Here is a 17,429-nt window from a genome sequence, read left to right on the forward strand (position 1 = left end):
TTTTCTTGTGTTCTGTATATCGAGCTCCAGGTGCCGATGACTCATATATGCATATATTGTATGATCACCTTTTAAGACTGCGAGAAAAAAACTTGACTAATAACAGGTGATTTTAACCTGCCATGTTTAAACTGGAATCACTTAAATTATGGTTCGTCGGTTTCCGGTGACTTGGCGATAGACATTGTGCTCAATCTTAACCTCCAGCAGGTTATTAATAATAATACCCGGGGAAATAATGTTCTTGATCTTTTGCTCCTGAGCGAAATATTTTTTGGTGGAACGGCAGTGGTCGAGCCTGGCATATCCGATCACAAGCTCATATCTTTTTGCTGGAATGTTCCAGCGGAAATGCACCAAAGTCATAGAACCGTAAAAACAATCAGAGACTTCACTAAGGCCGATGATGTAGCAGTCATAGATTATCTAGATACACATCTTAAGATAAGTGATAATAATGTTGAGCTCTCATGGCAACGATTTCAGGATACTGTAAAGTACTGCACTGAACAGTTTGTACCTTTAAAAGCTGTTCGAAAACAACGGATGAATCCCTGGATAAATCGGGAAATTATCCAAACCAAGCGTAAAATTAAAAGATTGAGAAAGAGGAACAAAACGATGACCCCGCAAATTGAGCATCTGAAACAAGAATTACTGATAAAGGTAAATTCGGCCAGAGATAGGTTTTATAGCACGAATATTGAAGAATTTCTTTCTAGTGATCCGAAAAAGTTTTGGTTACACCTAAGTCAAAGGAAACAGCAGATAGATAGCATTAAAGTTAATGGAATTGAAATAGAGGATGCGCACAGCATTGCAGAACATTTCAATGTTTATTTTCAAAGTGTGTTTGCAGATCAAGATCAGACTGCGCTTGCAAGCACATATAGCCCGTCGGTAGATGACATTCTAATAACTCGCGAGGGTGTCCTGGAGCTGCTCCTAAATATAAATTTGAAAAAATCTGCTGGTCCTGATAACATTCCCAATGCTTTCTTGAGGCGATATGCCGAACAAATATCGGAATTTATTTCAGAGTTTTTTCAGTTATCCTTAACATTGGGAGAAATACCAGCAGACTGGCGCAAAGCGCGGGTTGTGCCGGTACACAAGAAGGGAGACTATCTCACAGTTTCAAACTACCGGCCAGTATCTATTACTAGCACGAGTTGCAAGCTATTGGAACATATTGTCGCTGGTTTCATACAAGGGTTCTTGAAAGATCATAACATACTATCACCTTTTCAGCACGGTTTCAGAAAAGGACTCTCCACGGTGACTCAACTAGTAACAACCGTACATGAACTTTCCCAAATACTTGATTTATCCGGACAAATAGATGTACTTTTTCTGGACTTTAGCAAAGCATTTGACAGGGTTCCTCATAGTAAGTTAATATATAAATTAGAAAAAATTGGACTTCCTTTTGGTATTGTACAGTGGATTTGCGCGTACCTGAAAGATAGGGAACAGTTTGTTGAAGTTAGAAATTGTAGTTCTAGTGCCCGTCAGGTCACCTCAGGAGTTCCACAAGGCAGTGTGTTAGGGCCTTTGTTATTTTTAATTTATGTCAATGATATGATTGATGTTATTCCTGCTAATATCTCCATTCGGTTATACGCTGATGACAGTGTTATTTTCAAGGAAATTGTGTCCCATGATGATCATGATGTGTTGCAGAGATGCCTTGTAGCAATCTCTGACTGGTGTTCCAACTGGGGAATGCAGCTAAATGCAGAAAAAACCGTACTTTTACGCGTAAGAAGAAAGAAATTTCCCAGCAAATTTAATTACCAGCTTGAAAACAGAGTTATCACCGAAGTCGAAAAATATAAATATCTTGGCGTTACTCTTACCAATAAACTCACATGGTCAACACATATCTCGGATATCTGCTCAGCGGCATTAAAGAAACTGTGGTTTGTAAAGAGAAACCTTAAATATGCGCCTATAAGAACTAAAATATTAGCCTACAATGCAATAGTGAGATCCAAATTAGAATATGCTGCAGAAGTCTGGGACCCGCATACCAAAAAGGACATCATGGAACTGGAGCGAGTCCAGAGAAAAGCTGTGAGATTTATATACGGAAAATATGCCAGAACTGATTCCCCGTCCTCATTAATGTTACAAAACAGAATACAGACACTACAAACACGCAGAAAAATTAATCGCCTTATACTACTACACAATACTCTTTCTGGAAAAAATAATATGGCGTTACCCGCTTCTGTATGTCGGCCTACTACGAGAAGAACACGACACAGTCACGAATATTTGCTCGCACCAATTTTCACTAGAACAAACGCCTACAAGTACGGTTTCTTCCCCCGAACGGTGAGCGAGTGGAATTCACTTCCCATTGGTGTATTTGAGTCAGATGATTTCATGGCTGCATTGGAAAAGCATTTTTGTGAATTTTAGTGATTCGTAGTGTGATCCCCGCTTCTTTTTATGCATAATGTTCATTTTATGCTACGTTATTTACACCTGTCTGTATTTTCTTTTTGCTTGCTGTAATGCAACATTATTTACGCCGGTGTGTATTTTCTTTTTGCTTGATGTAATGCCCCTCCTGCTTGGACCAAAGTATTGGCCTGCAGTATTAATAAATAAAAAATAAAAAAATAATAAGCAACCACGGCGGGTGTTGCGAAAAATTGTATGACACGTTGTCTTGTCTGGGTGTGTTAACGGAAATAACCGTAGAGCCATAGTATGTGCCATTCTCAATAAGTTCTTTATGAGAGCCAATGGGATACATTTCACTACAGGTAATTAACTTTTACCTGTGTCAGCGAAATTTTACTATTTTTTGAGACTTCAGCTTGCAATGTTACGTGTGCACACATTTTCTGTTTACTACGGTAAAGCGCCTTCTATTGAACAACAAACCATTGCCTCAGCTAATATTCATTCACGTTATTACAGAATACCTCTACAGAATGGTGTCAGCACTTACCGCGCAATTATCCATTCAGGTGTAATGTATGCTGAAAAATTTTTCAAAGAAACAGTAATTTGTCGATTAAATCACATCAAATGGAATACTTAAGAAATTGCACATTACCCGCCGTGGTGGCTCAGTGGCTATGGTGTTGGGCTGCTGAGCACGAGGTCGCGGGATCGAATCCCGGCTACAGCGGCCGCCTTTCGATGGGGGCGAAATGCGAAAACACCCTTGTACTTAGATTTAGGTGCACGTTAAAGAACCCCAGGTGGTCCAAATTTCCGGAGTGCCCCACTACGGCGTGCCTCATAATCATATCATGGTTTTGGCACGTAACACCCCATTATTTAATTTTAACAAAGTGCGCATTAACGAACATTGTAATTTCTACCGAGCGTATAAGGTAATGTTCCAACATGTAGATTCAATTGTGTGACACGTTCGTTATAATAAAAAAGATAAGACAAATACTTTGCACATATTGCAACAATATTGTCCCGTGGAAAGATAAGAATGCATCGACATTGTATCCTGGTGTGGTTAGTTGGGGCTACTGAAAAGAAGGCTCACATTAACGTTATCGTGCAAACAATAAACGCGATCTTTATCTCAACACGCATGAAATGTCAAGCGATAACATATAGATGAAATTCAACACTACCTTTTTCTAATATTTAACTGAGATAGAGTGTTTGCAAATATTTTGACGTCTTTTTATATAATGGTCACAAATTTGTCAAAGAGAAAGCGGGAATTATGATCTTTAATGAAGATACGAGTAATTACGTAGTGTCGATTCAACAGCAAGTCATCCCCATAGTCTAGCAATATAAATGCCTTGGCGTATACATAAACAAAGAAAAGACTTGCTCAAACACCCACCAAGATAATCTGAAAATGAAGGGGAAGCTGATTGCAGCAATAACAAAACATGGGGCACTTTGGGGCCACAATAAATGTTGAGGTGGTGTGTCGAACCAGGAAAAGAGTCATGGTGCCAGCGCTGACGTTCGCAAATGCCATTCAGTACCTAAAATCGGATATATTGTCAGAGTTGGAAGGTAACCAATGATCGTGGGGCCGGTTGGCTTTGGAAGACCACGGCAAATTCACAAATGAGGCAGTGCAAGGTAGAGCACTGCACGGGCCGTTTTTTTTTTCAGCCCAGGCCCGGCCCAAGCCCGTTTTTACGTTGGGCTTACCGCCCGAGCCCGACCAAAATTTCATGGTGCGACCTGGGCCCGGAAATAATCTACGTTACCCGCCCGGCCTGGCCCGCCACCCCATTAGCTTAGTTAGGCCCGAGCCCGGCCCGGCTAGAAACCGGCCCTAACCCAGCCCGAGACCGAAAAAGACCACCCAGCGGCATTAAAATAATAAAATAAAGAAAAGAATGATAGGAATTTATTCTTAAGGCACAAATACATGTCATATGCAATTATGAACACCATTTGAGTGGTCTGAGCGCAAATACCAGCGCGCAAAGTAGTACGAATCACCCTGCCGAGCAGTATCGCCAGCAGTTTCAAACGGCGCGACTGTGATAACGCACAATCCACTTCTATCGCAGCGCCGCCACAGTATTTTCCACGTCGGGTGCCGCCCCAGCCACTCGTCCCACTCAACCGTATTCTAGTACACTCTAGCGGAAGCGCAGCCACGACCGGTCGTGAGCGCAGCGCATGGATGGAGTCAATGGAGAAAGAAAGCTTCTCGTTCCTCTATGGTGCAGCGTAATGCGCTGGGGCTAGGCGACCAACCGGTTGAGAACATGCGTGTAATCATGGATGGACGCAGTGCCATACATCAGCAGAGTGGCGAATTATCTTATCTAACCAGTCATCGTTTTACCAATTCGCTTTTGAAGAATCAGCAAATCGCGAACGCGCATACACCGCGCGGAAAGCATTTTTAAAATTACAATTACAGGAATACAATGGCATCCTTTGGGTCGAGGTGACTTCGGTATTTCTGGACTTATACATTCTGTACAAACAGCGCAAAATACGACGGAAGAAGAAAAGGAATGTACACAGTAGTAGCACTGCTAGCTTCCAGCTGCGCCGGGGCAACAGCTTTGTCAGAGTTGAGACACGCGAGGATGACTCGCTGCACGTGATGTGCACACCACCAGAAAGTCCGAGCCCTGCCCGGGCCCGCGTCAAAATACCAGAGCCCCGCCCGGGTCAATAAGCACATGCCGTGCCCGAGCCCGGAACCAGCCCGTGAAAAAACTGCCCTATCCGGCCCGACCCGGCCGACGGGCCGGGCCGGGCCGGGCCTGGGCTTTCGGGTAAGCCCGAGCCCGTGCAGTGCTCTAGTGCAAGGGGACATAGGTTGGGCCTCTTTTGAAGTCAGAGAAGCACAGAGCAAAATTAGTTTTGAAGAAAGAGTCAGGAACATGGATCCAAATAAATGGGCGCCTAAAGTGCGATAGCGTTATCGGGACCCGTTCACAATGCGTCGTTCGCATACGGCAAGTAGGTTTCATTCCCTGCAACACTGAACGTGGGAAAGCCAGCTTACAAAGAACAACCTTACACCGATACCTTTAAAGTCGGCTTCACTTTTAAACTGAAATGCATTGCTGGAAATTCGTTTTCCAGAGGCAGTATAAGTGGTCTTATATTAAAATCTGAAGTCCCTAGCAACTTTATAATTTTATTATTGTTTGCTATTGCCCCGAGGCGCGCAGGCGGGTTAAAATGGTTGAGTTTCATAGTAGCCGAATTAGGTTTTCTCGAACATTCTAATTGCAATCCGACGCTGATTGGTAAACAATCCGACGGCGAATCCGACGCCGAAGGTAAAGTTGTACTTTACCATTTTTCTGACGGATTTCACTGTGAGAAATTCAATATTTGTACACCAAAACCTTGCACCACGTGGAAGGCCTGCGCGGTCGATGTGGTTGGTTGATTTTCTCCGTCACCCGCGATCACACGCGGTTGCCGACGCCCGATTTTCTGCGATACGGGGCCCTAAAAGCTATCGCGTTAAAAGGTGCGGCCTGCCGCGTCAGGCGGACTGCAATGGGATAGAATGTCTCACCTATATTGAATTGTCGGCCGTTTGGCTGGGCCGAACAACGCTAATTGACGGGGTCGGGACGCGTCAGCTTCCACGCGCGACGGCGTTCCGAGCGCGTTCCTGACGAATTTTCTATGCCGATGACCGAATTTTTTATGCTTTTTTTATGTCCCCGCTAGTGACGGGGTTGGGACGCATCAGCTTCCACGCGCGACGCCGTTCCGAGCGCGTTCCCAGGTATGGTATGGTATGAAGATCTTTATTTGGGACCAGAGGAATCAGTCTGGGACTGATGCGGGCCGCTCCCACGTCGGGACAGAGAGGCCGAGCCCCTCTGCCGCCAAACGGGCCCTCTGGACAGCCCCGAGTTGGTCCGCCAGCACTTCACTGCGCAGCATCCGTTCCCACCACCGTTCACCTTGAGAACCATCACCGGCCAACGCCGAGCAGCGCCATAGCATGCGTTCTAAATCGACCAAACCCCCACACTTACTGCAATAGACTGAAACCCCACACCCGATTAATTTTATTCATGACTACCGGGTTAGGGTACGTCCGTGTCTGCAGAAGCCTCAATGTAACCGCCTGTGGCCTATTTAATTTAGAATGTGGCAGGGGGAATGCCCTGGGTTCTATGTAATAGTGCTTGGTGATCTCGTTGTAGGTTAACATCTGGTCCCTGAACTCAGGAGCGGGAGATACAACCCCATCAGGGAGGGCACGGCACACTAATAACTGTATGTATAAGTAACTGTATGCGGAGTGATATCTCTACCCTGCAGCAGTCTGTAAGCCGGTTCCGCAACAAGTCCCCTCGAGAAGGCTTTAATCGTAGATCGCGAGTCACTAAACACCGAAACTCTTCCTGAATCAAGTAGTGCTAAAGCAATAGCCACCTGCTCAGCAACCCCCGGATCCTTTGTATAAATGGAAGCGGCATTTCGAACGCTCCCTTTGCCATCTACCACCACAACAGAATAACCATCTTTCCCATTAATCCATGCCGCGTCAACGAACGCAGTCTCCTCCTCCTGATCTCTTGCTTCTCGCAACAAAGCCCTAGCTCTTGCCATCCGCCTCCCTACATTGTGCACAGGGTGCACATTCCGTGGAAACGGACGAACCATGAAATTGGTCCGAAGGTTAACGTTCAACTCGTGTAGCCGTTCCCCATCGCGCGACACAGCCACCTATTCTCCGATTGACTCTAAGATATGCCTACCCGCTGGTGTACCTAGCAACCGCTCTCTCTGGGCCGTACGCTGAGCCTCGGCAATTTCATTCAAAGTATTATGCAAACCCAGGCGCTACATATCGTTTGACGTACTCACAGGCAGACCCAGCGCCGCTTTAACGGCTTTTCTAATTAAAGCTTCCAACTTATCTTTCTCCCGCCTATTCCAATTTAGCATAGCTGCCACATACGAGAAATGACACAAAATAAATGTGTGAACTAGCCGCATCGCGCCCTCTTCGCCTGAACCCCTATGCGTATTAGAGATCCTTCGGATACGTCTTATGGCCGCCTCCGTCTTCTTGGTAATACGCTGAATGGTTCTGTTATTCGATCCATTCGCTTCAACTACCAAACCCAGAACCATGATAGCCTCAACTTTCGGTATCAACGACCCATCCCTAGTGTGGATTCTAATGCAAGCCTCAACTTCCGGTACCCAATCTTTCGGCCTACGACCCAGCTTCTTAGATTTGAAGATCAACAACTCCGACTTTTTAGTGGAGCACTTGAGCCCCATAAGACCTAAATACTCTTCCGTAAGTGTTACCACCTCCTGCAACCTAGCCTCAAGCTCTCCGTCACTACCACCGACACTCCATATAGTAACGTCATCGCGTTCCCAGGTGTGTTTATGCTTTTTTTATGCCCCCGGCTGGTGCGCCGTGGTGGGTGACACCGTTCTCGATGCACGCGGCAGGCCGCACTTTTTTTTGTGTGGCATGAGCTACACTGGCTGAGGTTGAGCAGTTTCGCGTGGTTCCTAGAGAGCCGTGCTGTGCATGCGCGAGGAGCAGTGACGTCACACGGCGCCGTTTGCGCTGGGCGTTTGCCAGTGTGATATAGCCATGGAGAAGGAGAGCGAAATGGCTGCTCCGCTGCACAGAAGAGCGGAGAAGCTTAACTGATTGGATCCCGAAGTAGTTGCCTGGCAATTAGCCGTTGAGCGTAGGAAGAAAGAACAGAAGGATAAACGTGCTGTGGAGACACCGGAGCAAAGGCAGGAACGTCTAGCAAAGATGCGTCGCCAGGAGGCTGAGCGACGGGCCCGACCATCTCAGCAGCAGCAACAAGACGCCGTCGATGACCTCAAGGCTCGCCGATTGATTGACTATACGGTGAAACTTGGCGAAAGCACCAGAGCGACTCGGACCATCGAGATGGACTTCGTAAATAATCCGTTTGGATATGTGTGCGACGTATGTGCAAGAGTGTGGTACATGAAGGACTTGATGCCGGTAAGTAGTGCCATGCGTGAAACATTGAGTTTAGCGGCGCCGCCTGAGTGGGGTGAAACCGTGGGGCGGGTTTGTGCAACGTGCAAGAACGCTCTCCTTAAGCAGAAGATTCCACTCTTTAGCGTTGCCAATGGGTATCATTACCCGCCCATGCCACCGGGTCTACCGGTTCTGAATGATGTGGCCGACTTAGATCATGCTATGTATATCGTGGCATAGCCGAGCTAAGCCACTGCAATTTTTTTTTTATCCAGCGGCTGTGCCTCTGGCGGCGACTTGGTAACTTTCGACCATAGAACTGGACACTAGTTGCTTCCGAAAGACTGAAGAGAGAGCTATGGAAGCTGAAACCAAGCGTCGCAGAACAGAACATCCCGAGTTTAGATTGAGGGAAAGCCGAGAGTTCTCGTAGGCGAATAAATAAATATCCGGAGGCTTGTGAACGTGGCCGGCTGAATTCATCGCGATACTACGCAGAACATTGCGAACAAATCCTGAGTGCCAGGAAACTAAGTGTGTGGTTTCCACTACTTTACTTGGGTTTCTTGTGTTTGCGGTAGCACAACCACGCATAATTTTTACAGCGAAGCTGTATACCGCTCCTTGGAAGGAAAATTTCGTGGCGGAAAAACACGAAACACCAGCTTAATACTTGAAGCAAACGGCAAACATATCTTTCTTTGCAATCAGACATACAGCATATATATTTAGCGTGAGCGCGACCCATGACGGACTCTTCTTCATCTCTACACATCATGGTCACTTGTACAAATTACTCATTTGTATTTATCATCATCAGCCGCCCAGCTTGTTCTTCGCCGTAGCTCGAGCTCCGCTGGAATAAACGGTTCCTTATAAGTGGTGGAAGGTGGTTTTCATTCCCTGAAACCTTTCGCCCTTCTAACTGGAGCTCCACTCGGGTGTCTGCTCAAGACAATCCGAGCACATCCGCTACTACCACCTCAGCGCAGCCTTCGCCATCCGTCGTGGCCATCCACAACCGCCACCGTGACCCACCAGTCTTCGCTGGTATGCGCGGAGATGACGTCGAGGAATGGCTTCAAAACTACAACCTGGCAAGCGACTTCAATAAGTCTGATAACACACAGAGGTTGCACAATGTCCTCTTCTACCTCACTGATGTCATGAAAGCCTAGTTTTGGAACCATCAGCCTGATCTCCCCGACTGGGATACGTTCACGCATCAACTTCGCCAGATCTTCGGCGCTTCCGCTGTTCGCGCTGATGTCGCGAAGAAGATCGGTGAGCGCGTCCAGTTCCCCGGGGAGTCGTACACATTATACATTGAGGATGTGCTAGCTTTGTGCAAACTTGTCAACGCCACCATGTCCCAGACCGACGGCATACAACCTATTATTAAAGGCATAAACACCGTCGCCTTTAGCGCTCTCGCCACGCAAAATCCTGCCACCATCCAAGATGTAATAGCCACTTCCCAGCGCCTAGAGGAACTTCAATCTGTACGACTATGCAAGGATAACACAGACCTCCGTCTGCCTTCGAAAGTGGATATGCGCACGCTCATACGTGATATCGTTCGGGTGGAGCTTCCCGGGCGGTGCTCTTCCTGTGCGACAGAACCTGGCGTCGCCCCTTCTCCGACCGGCTTACGCGATATAATCAAGCAAGAGATTGCCTCTGCGTCACGTCTAACGTGCTCCGACTGCCCCTGCGCTCGACATGTGCCAACATATGCCGACGCCGTGGCTCTCCCTCCGGTTACCGCGGCCTCTCTACCAACGCACCACTACGCCCCTGTGGCTTCATTGTCGCCACCAGTGCGCATACAGCCTTACCGCTTCGCTCCGCTTCCTGCTTGACCCATTTGGTACTACTGTGGCTACCACGGGTTCTGTAGACGGCGTCAACAGGATGAGCGTGGTTATACACCCGACGAGCGAACAGGCATCCGTTCAGCAACGGGCTACCAGAGAACCTCCTACCGCTCTTCATTTCATCGATCACCCTCTCCTCCATAAGCTACCAACACGACTCTTAATTCTCGAGAATCCAGCCGCAGGTCGCCTTCTCCACGTCGTCGTTCTGTATCACCTCTCCGACCTGCTTCTCCTGTCTCCAACGCCCACTCATAAAACTCTCCGATGCAGTTTTAGGAGGGGAACCTGCATGCGCCGGACAGCCTTCAATTCCTCCAGAGCGACCATCGGACTTGTCAGTGTTTCCGGAAGGTGTGCCCGTCAAAGCCCTCGTTGACACAGGTGCCGCCATTTCGATTATTCGAAATTGAGACTATTAGAAAAACACCGCTAGTTGTTCCACATCAATTCGCCAGCCCTCGGTATTAAGGCTGCCGCGACTCATCGCATACACACTGACAGCTCCTGCATTGTTCACCGGCCGCGATATCGCATGTCTCATAAGGAGTGCGAAATCATCGAGGAAAATGTATCAGACATGCTTCGACGGAATATTATACGATCTTCCTCGAGCACCTGGTCCTCTTCAGTTGTTCTAGCGCAGAAGAAAGACGGTTCAGTGCGTTTTTGTGTCGATTACCGTGCCCTGAACGAAATCATGCTCATGGATGTTGCCTTTTGCCACGGATCGACCACGCACTAGATTCTTTGCAGGGTGCCGAATATTTTTCTAGTCTTGATCTTAGATCTGGCTACTGGCAAATACCGGTGGGAGAAAACAGCTTTTGTCACGCCAGATGGGCTCTACGAGTTTAATGTGATGTCCTTTGGGCTCTGCAATGCGCCTGCCACCTCCGAACGCATGACAGATAATGTCCTGCGCGGTTGAAAATGGAAGAGCTGTCTTTGCTATCTCGACAACATCGTGGTGTTTTCAACCCCGTTCATAGAACACCTGCGGCCTCTGGAGCAAGTGCTAACCTGCCTCGAAAACGCTGGCCTACAGCTCATCACGAAAAAATGTACTTTCGCAGGCAAGTCTATCAAAGTTCTGTGGTACTTAGTCAGCAAAGAAGGGATTCAACCAGACCCTGAGAAACTATTCGCCGTCCTTGAGTTTCCTCGTCCTCTGCGCCAAAAAGACCTGCACAGTTTTCTCGGACTGGCTTCGTACTTCCAGCGCTTTTTCCGCAACTTCGCTGCACTTGCGTCTCCGCTCGATCAACTCCTCTCAAACAACACGCGCTTCGTTTCATACGCCGAATGTGAAAGTGCCTTTTTGACACTCAAGCAGGCTCTCACGTCCGACCCGGTACTGTACCACTTTGACCAAAATGCAGCCACTATAATCCACACTGACGCCAGCAGTCATGGCCTCGGTGCTGTTCTCCTGCAACGTGACACCACCTTTCGTGAACTAGTCGATGCATACACCATTTGGACGCTGACTGCTGCCGAGAAAAATTACACCATCACCGATCAAGAGTGCCTTGCTCTTGTTTGGGCAGTGTAAAAGTTTCGCCCATACCTCCACGGTTGCCACTTTTCAGTCGTCACCGATCATAACGCACTGACCGACGGCTATGGTCGCTAAAGAACTTATCGCGTCGCCTTGGTCGCTGGGTGATCCGTTTACAGGAGTGCGATTTCGATGTAACATGCAGGTGTGGAAAGAGTCACCAGATGCTTTTTCTCGTTACCCTTTGCGGAGAAATAATGACTCAGCCTCGCCTAATCGTACTGATGTACAGCCCGAGCCCGCTTTATCACCCTTGTCCGTCTCATCGCTCGAATGGCTGAAAACTAATCACCATCTGTCCGTGTTTCCCATCAACGTGCCGATCCATAATGCCGAACTATTGTCGACCGCATACAAGGTTCCGAACGCCCGACTCCGTCAACAACTTAAGCAATTCAAGCTTCACGATGGGGCTTTGCATCGCTATATTTATCACGTCGATGGCAACAAATGGTTACCCATCGTACCACGTTCTCTGCAGCGTGAGGTGCTTGAAGCCCTTCATGATGATACGAAGCAGGTCATCTCGGGATACCACAAGACGTACGACAGAATACGCAGTGGGTGCTCTTGGGCTGGCCTCTCTTCTGCTGTAACCCGGTACGTCACATCATGCGTTCTTTGTCAACGCCGCAAACGACCTGTGACTTCTCCTTCTGGTGTTTTGAAACCTCTTCCTTGTTTCGCTTGGCTCTTCGAGGTCGTCAAAATCGACTTGTACGGTCCTCTTCTTGAGAGCTGCAATGGCAATCGCTGGATTGTTACGGCCGTAGACCAGTTGACATGCTACGTCGAGACAGCCTGTATACACTCTGGGAGTGCCGCTGAAGTCACCGATTTCTTTCTACACAACATCCTCTTACGTCACGGAGCTCCGCGCGTTCTCCTCGGCGACCGCGGCAAACCCTTCCTCTCGTCTCTTCTTACCGAAGTTCTGCCCTCCTCAAAACCTGTTCACAAGACCACTTCGAGTTACCACCAGCAGACCAACGGCTTGACAGAGCGTTTTCATCACACTCTATCGGATGTGGTATCGGAAGGGGTCCCGCCTGCAGTTTTTACTTTGGGACCCCTTCCTGTATACTAGTCTATGTACTAATTTACTTATCAATAAAAAATTAATTGAATTGAATTGAATTGATTGCAATGTACATCAGCCCCAACCACGCCTACTGGGATGCAATCGTGCCGTTTCTGACCATTGCTTCCAATACGGCTGTGCAACACACCACCGGCTTTTTTCCATTTTTCCTCGTCTATCGCCGCTCACCTAGTTTCGTTCTGGACGTCTCGTTCCTTACGGCTCCCGTGTCCTCAGCAACGCCTTTCTCAGAACAATTTTTGTCTCGTCTCGAACCCTGCCGTCATCGAGCCCGCATTAACACCGACATGGCTCAGGATGTTCAGAAGCATCGCTATGACTCGAGTCACCGTGCTGTCACTTTTTCCCCTGGTGACGAAGTTCTACTATGGACTCATTTGGCCGTTCCTGGTTTGTGCGAAAAATTCTCCAGTCGTTTTAAAGGAACCTACACGGTCATTGAGCAGACCTCTCTGGGTAATTACCATGTCTCACCCCTTAGAATTTCTTCCGACCACCGTTGCCGTGGTACAGAAATTGTCCATGTATCGCGCTTAAAACCGTACACTCGTCGCATTTCATCATAATGGTGCGCGACCAGGCGGCCGCTTCCACCGCGGGAGGGAATTAGTGTGAGCGCGACCAATGACTGACTCTTCGTCGTCTCTACACATCATCATCACTTGAACAAATTCCTATTCCGTATTTACCATCATCAGCCACCCAGCTTGTCCTTCGTAGCTCGAGCTTGACTGGAATAAACGGTTCCTTGTAGTAGCTATATATATCCGTGCTTCTGAAGAAAGGGTGTGTGTATATTTCTCGTAATTGCCCATATGAGGTTCCTGCTGCTCGCAATATTCTTGCACCAAACTTAGCAGCAAGCTTCAACCCAAACGCTCATCTCTACCCCTCAAGGAAGCGGCAAATGATTTGTGTGTGGTTACTGAACGTACGATAGAATTTGTGTTGGGAACTTTAATCTTCGCGCCAGCCTGGCTCATCCGTCGCGGCGCGTCTGCTGTAATTATGCATGCAAGTCCTCTCTGAATATTTAGGAAGCCGTAAAAGTCAACACAACAATTTTTTAGGAGCTGCTGTCACTTGTGTACGTAGTATCATAGCATTCTAACAGACATTGGCGTCGTCTACTTTCTATTCCCGTGTCTCTCGCCGTTAGAATGCTGGGAATCTGTATCAAGAAGCTTAGATCAATATGCTGTAGGACGTAATGCAGCGGCATAGCCCCACGACAAACAATAAATACCTTGTACGTTTGTTTGTTTATTAACAAAGTATAACGCTACAGTTTTATATTCGTAGCGGTGAGCATAACGTAAGAAGCTATCGAAACTATCTGGTAATGGCATGCCTGTGCTTCTACCTGCTTCAGCACATTATCTTCAAAGTTGGGCTGAAAACCCCAGGTAACTAAAAAAATGCAACTGGAGCAGGTGCTATGGTTCCTTTCCTGGAAATGAAAGCCAGCATCCCAATCTATTAAGCTAGTCATGTACTTAACCTGTATTAGACCAATATTAAAGCATGCTAATGGGAGCCATTTAAAACAAGATTGTTAGACCAAAGTAAGAAAGTGCAAGGAAATCATCAAGGTACAATCTAATCTGGTATTCCCAAGCCGATTGTATTAGCAAAACAGGGGAAGCTGATTCCCTTTCTTGTTGTTGAAAAGCTGCTTGAATGTTAATAACATACTACATATGTTCCGGGGGAAAGTGTGACAATATATGTGTGACTGACAATATCTCGAAGCTGTTGCACGGGCTTTCTTCATGAACAAGAATGGAATAAAGCTATTTACCTTTGCATGTCTCAGAATTCAAACATTGTGAAATAATTTAGGAGACCACATTAAATTTTTAAGATATAGACAATAAAAAGAGCGCCTAAGTACAAGTACAAACTGAACACACTTGAGAGGTTGAGTGGCCAGCTGCGAATGCAACAGCGTCTATAGCTGTTACCTCGAGGTAACAGCTACGTTCCACGTGTGTTTCTCCTATAGCTCATGTACCTGGCAAGGCGAATAATTATACATGGTCCCATTGCAGCGTTGGCCTGTGCTTTTTTATTTTATTTTGCAATAGGTGGTGGCCAACTGATTTCGTTTGTTCATTTATTTATCATTTGTGTGCATCTTATTATGTGTATGTGTTTGTATCATGTTCTGATTGTTGTACTTGCAGTGATGCAAACATCTTTTTTTAGTATATTGAAACACAGTCATTTATTCAACTTTGTGTTAAAATGTACAAAATGTTACCATCCAGTAATGACCAAGATAGCCAGCAGCATTGGCACAATATATGATGCAGATTCAATGCGCTTGCTGGAATCGACATGAGGCGAAGCTTTCACGCAACGGTCAGTTTGCAACACGTACTCTTAAGCAATCTTTGTTTGTGCAGCACACAGGTCACACGTAATCTATACATAGCTCGGTGAACTCTCTCAAACGTCGGCTCAATAAGATTTGAACCTAACTATGAGGCTGAGTTCGTGTGAGCATTGCTGAGTAGAATTTTTGTGAATATGAGTAAGAGCAAGCTCGGCTAAGTAAACTTTTGGTGAATATTGTCACGTGGTAGTCTGGGAAGGCTCAGCTGTATATAATTTTGATAAAATGACTCAGAGCAAGCTCAGCTGAGTATAATTTTGGTGAATATGAGCCAGAGCAAGCTCGGCTAAGTAGAATTTTGGGGAATATGACTCACAGCAGGCTCGGCTGAGTAGAGTTTTGATTAATATGAGTCAGACCAAGCTCAACTTAGTATAATTTTGGTGAATCTTTGTCAGTGCAAGCTCAGCTGAGTATAACTTTGGTGAATATGAGTCAGAGCAAGCTCAGTTGAGTATAACTTTGGTGAATATGAGTCAAAACAAGCTCGGCTAAACATAATGTTCGTGAATATGACTCAGAGCAAGCTCGGCTGAGTATAATTTTGATGAATATAGGTCAGTCCAAGTTCAGTTGAGTAGAATCTTTGTGAATATGTCAGAGCAAGCTCGGCTGAGTATAATTCTGGTGAATATGAGTCAGCAAGCTCGGTTGAGTATTGATGGGATATGGATATACGAGTTCATGCAGTAATACGTGTAATTGCAAACTCATTAGCAACATTGCCTCCATCTTGTTGGGCACGGCCTATGCCTCGTGATGCGTCTGTACACTTTATGAGCTGTGAACATGGAAGAACCACCCACATTTGAAAAGATGCTATCATTCACCGGAAAGGATGAACCGCCAGACTTCAGTCCATAATTTTTATGTGATTTTGTTTAATGTGTTATCTGCAGCTTATAAAAACAAGGTGTTTGCCTGCTTTTCACATTGTTGCATGTGTTTTACAGGAAGTATAGAGGGAAGCAAGGTAAGGCAAGGATGTTTACGGCGAAGTAGTTTCTTAGAACACTGCGAAGTGTTATGACCAGCACAAACAAATGAAATTCGATGCACTGAAGTAAGCGCAATATGCAATTACATTTTAATGTAAGGGTTAATACAGGTGCAGTAAATATAGAAAGTCTGCAACACATTTAACATTTATTGGTTTTGTGCAGGCGAAAAATGATACATCAGAAAAATGAGATAACACTGTTCAATAATGCTTCGAAAACAAATTGACGATGCTGTTTATTCCCAGTCCAAGCGCTAAATATGATATTCTAGAACATTCATTACAATTTAAAGTTTTCACGTTCGCTTTGCGAGCTTGATAAGCAGTCGCGTCTCGCAACGGAAGTAAAAGGACCTAGAAATGAGATAATTCATTGGGGAAAATGCACGGTAAATCCCAAATCAACCGACTGCAACTAAATGGTGGCGCGTAATGCGGGACCATTTGACCGCAGCCCTTGTCCGCAGTTGCATGTTCTTTAAATTGTTCCGCCCGTAACAGCAAACCGCGCTGCAACTGTGGCGTTTTCGTATATCGCCGCGAGCAGTGTAGAACTAGAAAATTGGATGACATCCGATGGCCACGTCTTCTCGTGTGGGACACCTCGTAGTATTTACCAACTCGCAGCGCGTATGAATAACGGAAAAGCACGCGAAAGTACGTACTATTAGCACCCGAAGCGAACGCTAAAAAAAGCGTCGCGTGATTAGCAACTTAGTGTGTCAACAAACGCATAGAAATCACAGAACCGAATCTGACCTACGAGTTTTTATCTGCCTTGTTGGTGTGTCGGTGCTGATGGTACGTACCGCTTGCGCAATCCACGGCTCCACTCAATTAGTTGCATTGTTCGAGGCTTGATCAGCCAACATTAATATATAAAAAAGTACCTACAAACGTTGTGTTGGACGAGCAACACTATTTCCGAAAACAAACCGCGAAATAGCACTCGGCGCAATTTCAACGGAAAATTGCAGCGATCGGTATGACGTTGCGACGCTGTGGCCAACCAGTTGGTCGCAGCCGAAAATCGCAGAGTCGGCACGGCTACTGTGAT

This window comes from Dermacentor silvarum, chromosome 9, assembly GCF_013339745.2.
Source record: "Dermacentor silvarum isolate Dsil-2018 chromosome 9, BIME_Dsil_1.4, whole genome shotgun sequence".
NCBI classification, from domain to species: domain Eukaryota; kingdom Metazoa; phylum Arthropoda; class Arachnida; order Ixodida; family Ixodidae; genus Dermacentor; species Dermacentor silvarum.